Source organism: Felis catus, chromosome C1 (genome assembly GCF_018350175.1).
Source record: "Felis catus isolate Fca126 chromosome C1, F.catus_Fca126_mat1.0, whole genome shotgun sequence".
Taxonomy (NCBI): Eukaryota; Metazoa; Chordata; class Mammalia; order Carnivora; family Felidae; genus Felis; species Felis catus.
Window position 1 is genome coordinate 182,319,661 of NC_058375.1, and position 16,855 is coordinate 182,336,515.

General features: G+C 39.7%; 1 long non-coding RNA gene across 1 annotated transcript; it reads right to left on the reverse strand.

Annotated features, from left to right (window-relative positions):
• Positions 1-11,061: 11,061 nt before the first annotated feature.
• On the reverse strand, positions 11,062-15,971 carry LOC123379404. Its single transcript, XR_006583786.1, has 3 exons — positions 14,296-15,971; positions 13,146-13,213; positions 11,062-11,279 (listed from the first exon to the last, which is right to left on the reverse strand). It is a non-coding gene; the product is annotated as an uncharacterized LOC123379404 (long non-coding RNA).
• Positions 15,972-16,855: the final 884 nt, after the last annotated feature.

The following is a 16,855-nucleotide window of genomic DNA, read 5'->3' on the forward strand; positions in this document are numbered from 1 at the left end:
ATGATTTTTGTGTTTATCTTTCTTCACATTCCCCAGTTTCATTGGGTTACATTTTTCATACAATTTGGAAAATATTTGACCACTATTGCTTGAAATAACTCTATGTTCCAATCAATACCTTTCCCTCTGATAATTGAATTATATATATACTGATTGTTTATCTGTCTACAGCTTTCTGAGGCTCTGTCCACTCTTTTTTCAGCCCTTTCTCTCTGTGCTTCAGTTTTTATGGATCCTGTGTCCTGTCTTCAAGTTGTTTTTTGTTTGTTTCTGCAGTGTTAAACCTATCTTGTGATTATTTCGTTTTGTATGTTGATTCTTTTGGATCTAGAGTTTCTATTTGAGTCTCTTTTTTTAAAGACTCCATTTTTCCGTTGAGATTCTCTGTTCTCTCAATGTGTTCATGTTTTTCTTTTAATCCTTGAATATACTTATAACAATGGTTCTAAAGTCTTGTCAACTAATTTCATCGTCACACTTATTTCTTGTTCTTTTGACATTGGCTGATTTTTCTCTCTGGCTGTATAATTGGAATTGGCATGTTTGGTGGCACAACTCTCACACTGGGCCATTGGTCTGTGGGTCATCTTAGAGCGATCATACTGGGAAGCCCAGTGGAAACCTCTGGAATGTCCCTCTACCTCCATTAAAAAAAAGGCATTCAAAACAAGTTTCACACCCATCTGTGGAGTGAATGACAGAAATTAGTGCCATCCTTAAGTATCTAAAGGCTCACAGGCCTCACAACAAGAGTTACGTTCAATCATAAGCTATAACTTCTGCTTTGGTACTTTGAGCAAAAATAAAATACATTAAGATTGAAAAGAGGAGCATAATTGCAGCAAATATTAAAATAGAAGAAAAAACTGGTGTGCCTGGGTGGCTCAGTTGGTTAAGCATCTGACTCTTGATTTCAGCTCAGATCATGATTTCATAGGCTCCGTGCTGAGTGTAGAGCCTGCTTGGAATTCTCTCTCTCTCCTTCTGTCTCTGCCCCTCTCCCACTCAGGTTTGCTCACTCTGTCTTTCTCTTTCAAAATAAATAAATAAACACTTAAAAGAAAATAAAATATAAGAAAAGACATTATGAAGGGGTGCCTGGGTGGCTCAGTCAGTTAAGCATCTGACTTTGGTTCAGGTCATGATCTCACAGTTATGAGTTTGAGCCCCACACTGGGTTCTGAACTGACTTGCAGAAACTGCTTGGGATTCTCTCTCTCTCCCTCTCTCTCTGCCCCCCCCCCCCCACTGGTGTGCATGCGCTCTCTCTCTCTCAATAAATAAATAAACTTAAGAAAAGACTTTAAAAAAAAGAAAAAAGATAAAACATTATGAATAATGTTACGTCCACATGTTTAAAACCTAAATGATGTGGACAAATTTCTAGTAAAATGCAACTTACCAAAACTAAAGACTAAGAAGAAATAAAAAATCGGAATGATCATATAATCATTATCATAACTGGATCAGTAATTAAAAGATTTCTCAAAATGTAAAATCAGCTCAGAAATTTCCAAATGTGAATGAAACATTCAAGGAACATGTTCTAATTTTAAACAAACTTTTCCTAACACTAAAAAAAGAGGAAATTATCCCCAACTAATTAATAAACCTAAATGAAACTTGCTAATAAAATGAGACAATGACAATATGAACAAGGAGAATTATAGGCCGTTCTCACAATGGGAAAACCCTAAATGAAATACTAGCAGGCCAAAGTGAATTGAGTATACAAAATACAAGAATGTAAGAATTGTTTAACATCAGAAAAATCTATTAATATATATTTACCTCGTTGTGGTATAATAAAAGATATATTTGGTCTTTGTCTCATGTTCTTGGCACAAAGCTCTTAAAATCCTTGGCGTTTCCTGAGGGAAAGGAGTGTCTGTTGTTATTCATAACGAACCCCTTTCTACCAAACCTTCAGGATAAAAGCTGATCACCAGAAAGACCAAGCGTAGGATTAGAGGTTTGGAAGTTTCAGTCCCAGCCCTTGACATTTGAGGAGGGGAAGGCAGGGGGATTGGAGATGGTTCAATCGCAATGTTCAATGAGTGAATCAATCATGCCTACCTACTGAAACCTGGATAAAACATTCTTAAACAGCGAGGCCTGGGCAGCAACCAGGTGGGTGACAATATCAGTGTGCTGGGATGGTGGTGTGCCAGGAGAGCACATGCAAGTTCTGTGCCTGCCCTGCTCCGCCTCCTATTACCTTGTCGCATGCATTTCTTCCATTTGGCTATTCCCGAGTCGTGTCCTTTATCATAAAACGGTGATCATAATTACAGAGCTTTCCTGAGTTCTATGAATCATTCCATCAAATGATCAAACCTGGGAGGGGGGTGGTCACGGGAAGTCTTATATTTATAGCCAGTTGGCCAGCCTTATGGGGACCCCAGCGATTTGTGACCAGGACCTGAAGTGAGAGGACAGTCTTGTGGCACTGAGCCCTTAACCTATGGGGTCTGTGCTAATTCAGGGTAGTTAGTGGCAGGATTAAATTGAATTGTAGGACACCTAGTTGGTATCAGAGAGGAAATCGTTATTGGAAAGAGACCATACAGATTAACAAATTAAAGGGAGAAAAATCTTATGATTTCCTCAGAAAATATAGTAACGAAATAGGTGGCAGATCCTTTAGGCCTGTCTGCCTGGATCCCACACCAGTGCACAACTGTGTGCCACAAATGGGTTACAGGTGAACCAAGGTTGTAAAGTCTTGTGAAGCCCAGAGCCCTTAAGCTCATTGCTTCTCCAACTTCAAACAGACTCATACACTTTTTCCTACCGTCATGTATGAATCATATAATTTTCTACTTGTGCCATCGTGTTAAAACGTACAGATTTTTTAAAACAGAAGAGCACCACTTAGATGGGTAACTCTTATCCTATTGTTTCACCAGTGGATTAAATCCATCGGTTTCACTTGAGGAGAGCTTCTCTATTAAACAATGTTTAAATGAGTAACTACTAGGAATTTGCTCTTTTCTTCCCTCCATGCCTGAACTAATGTGACACAAGGATCATGGGTAAGAGTGCACTTTGCAAATGCAAGTTTCCCTCAGCTGGGCTGAATCAAGGCCAAGAAGAAGGGCGCAGAATCTTAGCAAGCCTATTTAACCACTTACTCGTACCCTCCAATGTAATTGCTGTCAGTAATCATGCTGATATATGTTTTTTAAAGATTTATTTATTTTTGAGAGAGACGGTACAAGTGGGGAAGGGGCAGAGAGAAGGGGGGACAGAGGATCTGGAGCAGGCTCTGTGCTGACAGCAGTGAGGCTGATGTGGGGCTTGAACTCATGAACCATGAGATCATGACCTGAGCCAAAGTCAGATGTTCATCCAACTGAGCCACCCAGGGCCCCCCACACACTGATATTTTTTATCTCCATTGATCTGACTGGCTCACTGGAAATGTAAGTAAGAAAGAGCTATTTTATTTATTAACCTCTTAATATGCAATGCATAGAATTTCAAAAATGAGGGGTTATTCTGGATCAAGGTCAATAGATGAGCCAAAATTGAACCCAGGTTCACCAATGATTTGCAAATTTTTCATGTACTGCCAAAGTTTTAATGGGCTCCTCTCCTGTTTTTATTCTCTTCAAATTGCCACTGAAAAATCTCCTTGAAAACTCTTCCACTGACCAACCACACTTGAAGCCACGTGCCCGCCTCTATTTCCACCCCATAAGAACCGTCAGTGTCAGAGGGGCCTGTTAGAGCAAAGCTTGTTGCTCTCCCCTCTCCAGCCCCACTTTGTTCTTACGCTGTCTGTGGGGAATCTTCCTCCATTAAAGGACTTCAATAACTCTGCTCCACAAACTGAAGTCATGCTTGGTGAGTTTCCAGCCTCATTTTTTTTTTTTTTTCTGTTTTTCAATCGTCACTAGCCAGCAGACCCTTTCTAGAAATCAACACATCATGACTCTATTCTGGAGCATGTACCTTCCAGGTGACCCTCATGTGCAACAAACTTTGAGAATTGCAAGCTTATTTCAATAATGTGGCACCAAGCAAGCTATTCTCTTTCTATTCCCTTTTGGAGGTATTTATTTAGTGTCTCCCTCTCAGTCAAGGCCATCTTCCATCTGCCACCTGAAGGGGAGAATTGCCACTGGTCATATTTCTGCTAGGGCTTTGTGCCATCACACCTTCCCACTGCAACACACACACAGGCCCCCTCACGTTACACCCCTACTAGCACCCAGTATAATCACTGTTGCCACACTCACAGATACAAGATGCCTTTATGTTAAGAGATGGTTAGAATGTTCTTTTGCCACAAACCCATTATCTCTGTAGGCTGGCTTTTTGGATTTTAAGTAATAATCTTACATAGAGTGTACTTACATAGAGCATGGTACCTAGCCAAAGATATCCAGAAGGTTTGCTCAAAAACATTTCTTGTTGGGTCAGCCTTTATGAAATCCTCCCTGGGAGCTGATATTTTGGGAACAAAATATTACTGGTAAAGAGAAGCATGTGAAGTTTCCAAAGGCAAAAGCGTATGTAACCAATGAAAGGATAAAATTTCAAGGCCTGTACAGTAAAGCAGCTGTTAGATGATTTACTGGAAAATTCTTCCAAAACATAACAGAGGCTTCCTACTCCAAAGGAAATATTTTCTTTCAAGTCCATAATATTAAAGTTCAATATGTTATGTACTCAAAAGACCTCTCTAATAAAATCTGAGACTTTTCACAAAAACCTCCACCTTAGAGATTTGTTTCTTGTTCCATCCCTCTGAACAGCCAGAGCATCACTGGTGTGAGATTCATGATGTGTGTTCTAAACTCCAGACTCAATCCTTCTGTACAGTTTCCAGTATCAATAACAGAATCTGGGACTTCACTTCTCAAACATACAAGTGACTCATCCTAAACTAGGCAAATCAGACAACCTCTCACTTTCAATTAGAGATATTATCTCAGATCTGCCGGCAGGGCTCTGAGTGATTTGCAAGGCAGTGAGGACAATTGCAAAGCAATACTTACAGAAGCAAGAGGGGTGTCAGAAATGGAGAGAAAATAGACCATTTCCAGTATCTGCCTTAGCTTTCTACATAGATGACCGGGACAGAGAAGGCCGTTCCCAGATGCTCTAGTGCCTGAGTGTTTTGGCCAAGTCCTGGTGGAAAGAATGAAGGCAACTCCAAGGTGTGCAACACATTGCACTGTCACTGCTCCACAGGCTAGAGAGGTGACCTATGGGGGCATCCGTGCAACTCAACAGGCCAAAAAGCCCCAAACCAATCCTTCCCATTTAACCTCATCCTTGGCTTTGCTGACCCACAAGACAATTGACTAGGAGGGGCGCCTGGGTGGCTCAGTCAGTTAAGCATCCGACTTCGGCTCACGTCATCATTTTGCAGTTTGTGAGTTTGAGCCCCACCTCAGACTCTGTGCTGACATCTCAGATTCTGTGTCTCCCTCTCTCTCTCTCTGCCCCTCCCCTGCTCGCACTCTGTCCCTCTCTCTCTCTCAAAAATAAATAAACATTAGGGGCGCCTGGGTGGCTCAGTCGGTTAAGCGTCCGACTTCAGCTCAGGTCACGATCTCGCGGTCCCCGAGTTCGAGCCCCGCGTCGGGCTCTGGGCTGATGGCTCAGAGCCTGGAGCCTGTTTCCGATTCTGTGTCTCCCTCTCTTTCTGCCCCTCCCCCGTTCATGCTGTGTCTCTCTGTCTCAAAAATAAATAAACGTTAAAAAAAATTAAAAAATAAATAAATAAACATTAAAAAATTTTTAAAGACAATTTGTAGGAGTTATCAGAAAAGTATTGGACTCTGTGTAATGTTATATGTACACGTTAACCATCCTCTGGCTCAAATGACGAGGACCCCACCTGTACAAAGGGCACTACTGAGCTTACTGAGGGGTAATTACTCCTGAGACTTTGATCCGCACAGGAAAAAAAAAAAAAAAAAACACAGTGGAGAAAAGAGACACCGTGATGCAAGTCAAAGGCAAAGCAAGACGTGTCCTGCCACTTGCATCATTTGCTGTTTTGAACAGGCCAACCGATTCCTGCCCACCTGTCCTTCAGTGTGCCAGAGTGTGAGGCAGGTCACAGTAGCAAGAGAAGTTCTCTTCCGAAGTCAGCTCTTCATCTGATTGCTGATTAATGGTGAAGTGGCTGCTCTTAGCTTTGTTGGGATGTGCAGACAGTAAGACGGGACACATGGCTTCAATATGCACGTCCATATGATGGAAACTCCAGGCTGAACAATCCTCCTTTTCTGAAGAAATGAACGTGAATGTGGTTCAATAGCAACAGGGACATTGATACAGGAATAGGTTGTTCACTAACTATGACATATGAGCTAAAGGTCCAGAGTCGGATCCTGACAGGAGCTGGTACTGTGGGGACGGGAGGCCTGAGCTTGCTGAGCACAGACTCTGGCTCGGCCCCCGGAGCCTGCTTGGCAGTGAAGGTTTGACTCAGCTCTGCTCTGCTACAGGAAGATAAATGAGGTATCATGTGCTTTACTGTTGGTGAAATAGGTTATGTGAGGGGAAATTGTAGAAGGTAACTTCAAAAAAATTATTCAGTGAATATGAAAGGTCCCTATCTGAAATAGTGCATATTTGGTCCATGATGAGAAATTTTCCTTCCTTAGGAAAATAATACTGTCTTCCAAGTTACTAGAACTGTTTACTACATGGACCCTTTGAGTTGCATTGACAAGGAGGGAGTCAAACACTGCTTCCAATGATACTGTTCAATTGGGTGACAGCATGCCCCCTGACTTATATGTACTACCACACTAGTCCCAGCCGAAGAGTAACTCTAAAGTCTGCTTTGGATCAAAGCAATGAATGGGCCCAGGTCCTCTTTGTTCCAAGTGGCAGGAGATACCTTGAGATCAGTTATAGGGTTGTTTCGTAGGTTTTAGCTTCCATGCTACTTTCTATGGTGTGTGTGCCCCCTTGGCTCCTTCTCTTCTCTCTTTGCTAATAGACCCCTGGTCTCATTCAGGGATCAGGCAGCAATGTGCTCACAGCAGTTAGGCTGAGGCCCAAGCATGAGTCATGATGGGCCATTCCTCTTGGCCAGTGACTAGCGCAGGGATCAAACCAAAAGAGAAACACTGCTTAGGGGCTTTGGAAAGAGGCTTTCCTCCCTAATAAAAGGAAACTTGACATGACTGAGCAGCTGAATTAACCCACCCTGCAATCCTAACTCTGGGCTTCTTTTTGGGAGAGAATAAACTCTTAGTTGTTTAACCCCCATGGATATGGTGAAAATTGCAACTAAAATCATCCTAACTGGTCCTCAGTGGTAAGAACTTGAATTTATTTTCTATTTCTGGAAGAGAAACCACATCACAGGCTCCTACATAAGCCGCAAAAATAAGCACTCATAGTAAGCTGCGTGAATTGACACAAATGAAGTCGAATTTGCTCATCTATAAAATGGGTATATAAGTAGCAACAATTACAGAGGTTTATGATGATTAATTTCTTTAGTGCAGATAAAGTTCTTAAAATAGTACATAGAATAACGGCTCACTTTAAATGTCAAATGTCATTATTACGGAGATGAAGCAAGAAGGATTGATCATTCTGGGCTAAGTTAGGGCTACTGATTAGGAATTAAGGTACAATCACTTGCAAAGAGAAAGATTTTGGCTGAGACTCAGAAAATAAAGGAGACAATAATGGCAGTTTAACAATGTCTTCATCATGCTGTTCCCTCCAGAGGTACATACGGTGATCTGGCTGTGATGGCCACTCTCCCGGGTTGGCTCAGTTTACCTGATGTGGTAGGCTGAATAATGACCCTCTCCCCAACGATGTTAATGTCGTCATCCCCAGAACCTGTGACTATGCTACCTTATAAGGCACAATGAACTTTGTAGATGTGATTAAGATAGGGGTCTTAGATTTCTATCTTATGAGGGGATGGGAAGATTATCCTGGACTATCCAGTGAGGTCTAGTGTCCCTATAAGAAGGCAGAAGGACAGCCAAGTCAGTAGCGGGAGATGTGCTCTTGGAAGCAAGAGACTCCAGTGATGGGAAGACGGGGCCATGGCCAAGGAATGTAGGACATCCTAGAAGCCAAAGAAGGCAAGGAAACTACTTCTCTCCTAAACCTCCAGAAGGAACTTGGCCCTGCCAACAGCTTGAATTTGGACTTCTGACCTCTAGAGCTGTAAGAGAATAAATTTGTGTTGTTGAAAGCCAAAGTTTGTGGAAATGTGTTATACCAGCAATAAGAAACTAGTATTTCTGCCGAGCCACGTAAGACATGTACCTCATGTCTTACATGTATGTTCCTCTGTGTTACTTTGGATGTTTTTTGCTGCAAGTAACAGAAGCCTCAACTGAAACTGGCTTAAATAGTTAAGAGATCTAAGGTCTCACATATTAAAACAGAGTAATAGAGGGGTGCCTGGGTGATTCAGTTTGCTAAGCACTGACTCTTGATATCAGCTTAGGTTGTGATCTTATGATTATGAGGTCAAACCCCGTGTTGGGCTCTGCACTGAGGGTGGAACCTGCTTGGGATTCTCTCTCCCTCTCCCCCACTCACTCTCTCTCTCTCAAAATAAATGAACATTTAAAAAATTTTAAAAATAATTCAAAAAACACAGAGTAACAGAGTGAAGGTGTTATAGGTTGGTTAATTCAGCAGCTCAATGACATCATCAGGGATCCATGTTCTTTTCCAAATTCCTGCTCCCCCATTCTCAGCATGAAGGTTTATCTCTTCAGATTAATCCACTCATGGTCAAAGGGTTGCTGTGGTTCTAATCCCTACACCCTTACACATTAATGTCCAAAGGTTGAAAGATGAAATCATTTCCTTCATGCAACCCTTTTTAAGTTCCAGGAACATTCTCCCAGAAGTCCCCTAGTAGACCTTGTCTCGTGTTAAAAGAGGACTTCAACTACCTCCATTTTGCCCTCAGCCTGTACTTTCTAACTGATTAAGTTCCTCTTTCCAGCTTATCTCTTAACTCAGGCAAAAGACCCTGCAGGCAAATCATGCTGTGACAGGAACCCTCAAGTACTAAGGACTGCTCTGACATTGGCAAGACCCCACATGATTGGCCCCAAGACAATGATCAGCCTAACCTTTACCATCCACCTGCATGTACCCACTGACCTTTGTCCCATGTCTTCCATATATAAACCTGGAAGCATTTTCAGCACATTGGAGACTGTCTTTGATATGCTAGTCCTCTGTCTTCTCAGTGTTGGCCTCACTGAAATAAATTCCCTCTTGTTTCACCACCACTCCACATCATACTTTTGGTGTCTGTCAGCAGCGAGTGGCTGAACCTGATCTGTTTGGGACCCCCAGAGCCAGGCGCTCGTGCACCCCTGTGCCCTGGTTACCGCGTGGCATTAGCAAGAATGGAATGATTCACCTGTTTCTAAACCACTCACCAGGGTGGGGAATGGAATCAAGATTCACCTCCTGGGACAACGGAAGAGCTGGCCCCTCCTGAGGACTTGGCAGCCCACTTTCCAGGTTGCATTAGGAAGAGGAGGGATGGTAGATGCTGTGTGGAGCATACACATACCTCCGACATTCCCTCCTCAAGGATCCTTATGAGCAGACAACTCCATCAGACAGAAAAATCTTCCAAAATAGAGGAGGCTGTCCTTTTAGCAAAATGCACACATGTCTGTAGCTTGCACTGTTTTTGCTCAAAATCTTCTGACCTGGAAGTGCATTCATTTATTTAATATTTTTCTTTGCTTAGCACAGCCCTCAAATTAATGTTTACTAAACCAAGGGTCAATAATGGTTATTTTGTGCCTCCAGTCGGTATTATTTTCTTAATTGATTCTCAGTAGTTGGACAGGTGTTTAGAGTCTACCGGAGATTTCATTAGCATAAATATTTGTATTAGAGTGAATAGAAATAAAAATATTAATTCTTATATAACATTTTCTCTGGGCCCATCATTATACAAAGGATTTTGCCTGGCTCATTTAACCTTAGCTACATGAAGCAGTACTGTTTCCTTGTGTTGTTTTATTTTCAAAGTAAGCTCTATGTCCACCATGGGGCTTGAACTTGTGATCTCAAGATTAAGAGCCTCATGCTCTACCAACTAAGCCAGCCAGATGCCCCTGAAGTGGTGCTGTTTTTTTTTTTTTTAAGTTTATTCACTTATGATTTCTGAGAGAGAGAGAGTACAAGCAGGGGAGGGGCAGAGAGAGAGAGAGAGAGAGGGAGACACAGAATCTGAAGCAGGATCCAGGCTCCAAGTCGTCAGCGCAGAGACCTATGTGGGGCTCCAACTCATGAACCGTGAGATCATGACCTGAGCTGAAGTCAGAGGCTTAACCAACTGAGCCACCCAGGTGCCCCATTTTTAATCCTCATTTAATAGATGGGGACATTTAGGCACAGAAAGGAAAGCCATTGATAGTCCATATGTTCCTCCTTGGAAAAGTTAGGCAATGGTAACTCTCATGATATTTTAAAAGGAAGTAAAAACAATTCAGTAAAAATGGCCTGATACATGACATAAACTGCAGGATGATTTTATACCTTTATTTCCAAAAAACTCTTTTTCCTGTAAAATTAAATACAAGCAGCACTCAAACCTAAACTGAGGGTGGATGAAAACATAGCACAAAAATGAAAAGTGTGTCTGTGGGAAAGATACCAATAGAAAAAAGATAAACTCTATAAATTGTGGTCTAACACTCATGAACGAGACAAAAAACTTGAGGTTGATTTGGAGTCAAGATCCTTTGGCTTTACCTAGCTGGAGACCAATATTTTTAATGTCTTTTGTATGTTTGTAGAATGACTTTGACCCTTCTCTGAACTAACATCTTCTTTTAAAATGTGTATGGAGTATTGTGCTACAACCCATCTGGGCCAAAAAAGCTTCTATTATGCTTTGGCCACCGGGCTTTTCTAACCACTGTTTATCCACTTTATTGTTATTGAGTTTAGATGTAATGAAACCAAATGATTTTTATCAATTCTTGCATACAGACAGAGACAATAATAAACGTCATATTGAATTCATTATGATTTCCTCCAGGAGAGAAAATGACACCCATAAATGCTGGCACAATTGTGTTTATATTGGTTGGCACTGCAATGGAGACTGAGATGCTTTTTAAATAATCTACAGAAGAGTTGGAATTCCAATGCCAAGGAAACAAAAATTCCCTCACCTGAATCCTATTAAAGCTGACAAGGGTTTCAGTGAAGTTAGTTATTTAAAGACGAGACGTTATAGATTTCATTATGCCAAATAAACCAAAGAATGACTTCAAGAACACAACAACCTGAAATACATAAAGGGAAAAGGAGGCTAATTTATGGCAAATGCAAAGCATAAAACACAAGAATTCCCAAAACAAAACAATTTGCATGTGGCAGCATGTTGGCTTAATTCTAGCTCTACTCAAACAGAACAGATGTCCAGAAAGAAAAATTAAAAATGTTGCCAATTTATCTGAATGATTCCAAATAATAGTATATTGACATAGTAGATATAGTTGATATATAATATGTAATATTATATATATAATGATATATAATATATAATCAAGTATAGTTGATATATAATATATAATATTATATATATAATAATATATAATATATAATCAAGTATGGTAGATATATAATGTTATATTAGTTTCAGGTGTACAACATAGTGATTTGAATGAATATCCAGACTCTCAGTTGACATTTCTACAGCACTCTGAATCATTGCGGGTAGGGTGTTAATGAGTCCAATGCTCTGCAAACTGATTTGGCTGTATATACAAGAGCCCTACAATGTTTGGGTATTTGACCGAGTGCTTCCGCTTCTGGAAGTCATTTTCAGGAAATAACACAAAATTCAAAAACCGTATTTGTATTCAATAATGTTTGTTTATATGGTAATTGTGCTAGTTGAGATGAGATACAATCTAAATGTCTAATCACAACAAGATGGTTAAGTGAATTATGATATATCCACTGAATGAGATGTTATTATTTCTAAAATTTATAATGAAATGAGAAAAATTTTAAATATAACGGTAAGTGCAGAAACAGGCAGAAGGCAGAAGCAAAATTGCGTTTGGCATTTGGTCTTAACATTAAAAAATGCATATCCTTTTAAAAGAAATATATCTCCAAAGGCCCATTCACATGTATCAAGAGAAAGGATAAATAAGTTGTGGTATCCAGCCCATGATAAAATATTATAAAAATGTTTTCCATGAATGAGCTTTAGCCACATAAGCCAACATGGGTGAATCTTAATAATATGTCTTGATAGAAATAATGTATCAAAACAAGCTAACCAAACATTATTCTATTTAGGCACACATTCATATACATGTGCATGTGTTTTTGCATGTGTATATGCATGCGCCTGATGAAATTAAGAAACGGTAATAAACACAAAATTTGGGACAATTAATTGGGACAATAAATTCCTCTCTGGCAGGAGGGCACAGGGTCATGGGGAATAGGGAAAAAACAAATAGATAGAGGTCAGTTACTGCTAACAGTCTTCTTCCTGGGCAGGGCAATGGGTCTTTTGCTAGTCACTATGTTATATAATGAGGAATAAACAAAATTAAAGATGGCCAATCTTTAATTAAAGATGAGTCAATGACACTGTGCCACAACCAGGAATTATGTCTTATTTAATTCTTTTTTTTTTTTATTTTTTTTAACGTTTTTTATTTATTTTTGAGACAGGGAGAGACAGAGCATGAACAGGGCAGGGTCAGAGAGAGGGAGACACAGAATCTGAAACAGGCTCCAGGCTCTGAGCTGTCAGCACAGAGCCCAACGCGGGGCTCGAACTCACAGACCTCGAGATCATGACCTGAGCTGAAGTCGGCCGCTCAACCGACTGAGCTACCCAGGCGCCCCTGTCTTATTTAATTCTTACCATTGTTAGAAAATGAGATTATGACTGACAGACATTTTTCCCTTTATACATTTCTGGAGTTTCTACTTTCTATGATTAGCATTATACTTGAAAGTTTTTAAACAAGAAACTAATATAGAAAGCCTGTAGATATAAAAATTCAAAAGACCTATTATACCTGAGTCTGGTTGAGCTAAAGTTACCAATTTAGGCCAAGCAGTTGAACCAAAAGCTAGGATTCAATTAATACTAAGCTACAAACAGTTAGTGGGTATATTACCTGGGCCAGATTTTATTTTCTTAGTCCTGAGGATTCAAATTCTTCTCCAAGAATGTAACTTCTGGGGCCTAAGTGGAAAGATCAAAAAGTACTGTATTTTCTCATAACAATAATAATAGCTGACATCGATTATTACTATGCACCAGGTACTGCGCTAAGTGCTTTTTATCCATGGTGAGTTCATGCTCACACTGATCATGTGATAGTTATTATTATTGTCCAAATCTGACAAGTGGGGAAACTGAGGCACAAAGTAGCTAGGTGCTTCGCCCAAGATCACACAACTAATAAATAAGGGAACTCAAAATTGGAGTCTAGACTTAACATGGGTCAAATCTCCTCCTGAGAACAACTTAAAAAATCTTATCAAATGCTGATCTTAATACATAGTTATTTACCAAAGTGGGAGCATAATCAGTCTGCAAAAAGGAACCAAGTGTGAGGGTAGATTCAGGGGCATAGCTTCTCAGGGCCTGGATCTGGAGACGGTAGTTAGAGCAGTACAGATCCCAAGGATATATTTAGAAGGAAGAATAGTAGCATGCATTAAGTATCAGGCCCACAACTACTTAGGTTTACATGCAGGCTTCGCTGCATATTAGCTCTGTGACCTGAGAAAGTTACTGGAATTCTCTGTGCTTCATTTCCTATGATTGTAAAGTTGGGATAATAGTAAGTACCCACCTCACAGAGTCATTGTTTGTATTAAATGAGTTAATTTATGTAAAGCACTTAGAACAATATCTGGCATACAGTACTCACTAAGTGTTACTTATTATACTTCTAGAGTATATTTTCCCAGTATGTGATCTTTAGTCTTTCCAGCTCTCTCTTTCTTTCTCTTTTTCTCTCTCATTGTACATCCATCGGATGTTTTGAATTATTTGGGAAATGAGACAAGTATTAATAAATATAGAATGAAAAATAACCTTGCCAATACTAATAAATTCACATTTATGATATGGATATAGAGGTTTAAAGATGCGTAAGTTCATTTTCTTCTTCTGTTGAGAGAACCTAATTCTAGGAACAGGAGATCTGAGTTCAGGTCTTGGCTCTGTCACCAACAGTACAATCTTGAACAAGTCTCAACTTTCACCAGCCTGTCTTCTCATCTGACATTGGAGATGGTAATGACAGAATCACCTACCTGAACCCTTTATTCTGGTATGCTTTGGCAGGTTTGTTTTTTCATTCCATCATGCACATTTGGTGAGCAACTGGGCTATGCCAGACTCAGGGTTGTAGATGGGACATGCAAACTCTGTGACGCTGAGGAATTCAGAGTCCAGGAACTACAATCCTGGAACAAGTGTGCGCACGTGCACGTGAGCATGCAGGGATGGAAGCAACTGGAAGAGACCACAAAATATTCCTTTTGGAAGTGACAATATGCAAATTCTCAAAAATACACCAGCCCCATGCAGGGGAGGACTAGCTGTTCAAGAATGCTTTTCTTTTTGACATAAAACCTGTGCACATTTCCATGGGACTTTCTACCTATAATTGCCCCATCTGAAGTGTTCGTTTTGCATTGGTTTTGGATTTTTAGGATTCCACAAACCTTTGAAACTTTAACTCAATTTATTAGGACAGAACATTTGTATTTGTTTGGCAGAAATTTTCTCACTGTTCATATCCAATTATTAAGTAAGTTAGATAGAAAATAATGATATTACTACTCTTTCATGCTTATCACCCTTGACATTTTCCATAAATAGAAACTTTGTTCATTGGCTGAAATCTTGTGTAATACTAAACACTGTCAAAGGCAGTGTTTGGTACACCAATCTCCTTGGAGAAAAGGATGTGGGTCTCTAATTCAATTACAGACGGAACTGAATTTGATAGCCCCAGACTATTTGCCAGTATTATTTTTGTAGCCACAAATAACCTGACAACTCAACATTTTAGTTCTCAGTGAGGTCAGAAAAAGGTCTTATTAGTCATTCATTTCACATTTCTCCATTAATTTAGTGCCCATCATGTGCATGTCCATTCAGAGCAGAAAAACCCACCAAGTTACCAAAGCTACACAGGTATGTGTCAAACATTAAGGTACCCTTCAACCTTAAAATTCTACGGCTTGTCATCTAAATAAAGGAGAAGGACTCCAGGAAAAAATATCTGAAACTTTTTTGTTAATCTATCATCAAGATATTTGGTATTGCTTAGACTGAATGAAAAATTGTTTAAAATTTTGCTTCTCAAAATGTAATGAAAAGAGAAATACAAATGGCTGATAAACTATGAAAAGATGTCTGGCCTCATAGTGACTTTAAACAATGAAAAATAGAGCAAAATATTATTTTTCTCCTATAGAATTGATAATTACTTGGACATTGATTGATAACACTCAATGTTGGCAGGGGGTAGAGTAACTCTCATTTCGCTGTTGGGCCTTAAAGTATTGGTAAAATTTTTCCAGAAAGAAAAAAGTCCTAATGCTTTGCCTATCCTTTGGTCCTGAAGTTCTACTTTTAAGAAATTATCTTAAGGAAATAATTATGAATGTACACAAAGATTTGCCTTCAAGGGTAATTGCTGCATTGTTTTCAATAATGAATAGTTAAAAAAAGTAAATGTCCAAAAATAGGAGATTGGTTAACTAAAAGATGCTAGACTCATACAATGATACAGTATATAATCCTTAAATATAATGTTATGTCATAATATTTTGTAGCAAGAATATGTTTATGAGATATTAACTAAACGAGACATCATCATGCTAGCAGTGGTTATCCCTAAATATATGAATCTAAGTTGGGGTGCCTGGATGGCTCAGTCAGGTAAGCGTCTGACTTTGGCTCAGGTCACCATCTCATCGTTTGTGAGTTCAAGCCCCACCTCGGGCTGTATGCTGACAGCTCAGAGCCTGGAGCCTGCTTCAGATTCTGTGCCTCCCTCTCTCTGCCTCTCCCCTGCTCGCACTCTCTCTCTGTCTCTCAAAAATAAATAAACATTAAAAATAAATAATAAAATGTATGGATCTGAGTTGACTTCTAATTTCTTTTTAATTTTTCAGTATCTCCTATGGTGAATGCATTTACCACTTTAATAACAATTAAAATATAATGTAATAGTTTCAGTGAGAAAAAATAGATAAGATGTAATATAATGCTTCTTAAACTTGTATAAATTTCTTAATTTTTTTTAATGTTTATTTTTATTTTTGAGAGAGAGACAGAGACAGAGCACGAGCAGGGGAGGGTCAGAAAGCGGGAGACACAGAATCCGAAGCAGGTTCCAGACTCTGAGTTGTCAGCACAGAGCTGGATGCGGGACTTAAACTCAAAAACCGCGAGATCATGACCTGGGCTGAAGTCAGACACTTAACTGACCGAGCCACCCAGGTGGCCCCTTAAACTTGTATAAACTTCTAAGTGCTATTAAAGCAAACAGATAATGGCATTCACCTTATTCACCTGAGAGGGTAACTGTATTAAAATGTACATTTTACTAGTTTTTATCAATTTAATTCCAAATAATACAGAGTGCAATATTTGTTGAAGACACTGTAAACACATAGGATTCTGGTGCCCTAGCAGACATTCTGTATAATACATGAGGTGGTTGTGCACTATTTCAGCGGACAGCTGGGATTTGCAAACTTGCACTCCTGTCCATGGGAAGCACGTGGAAATAATAGGAAGAGCTGACAGATGTAGGTACTTTTGTAGTTGAGTCCAAAATAATAGGGGTAGAAAGCC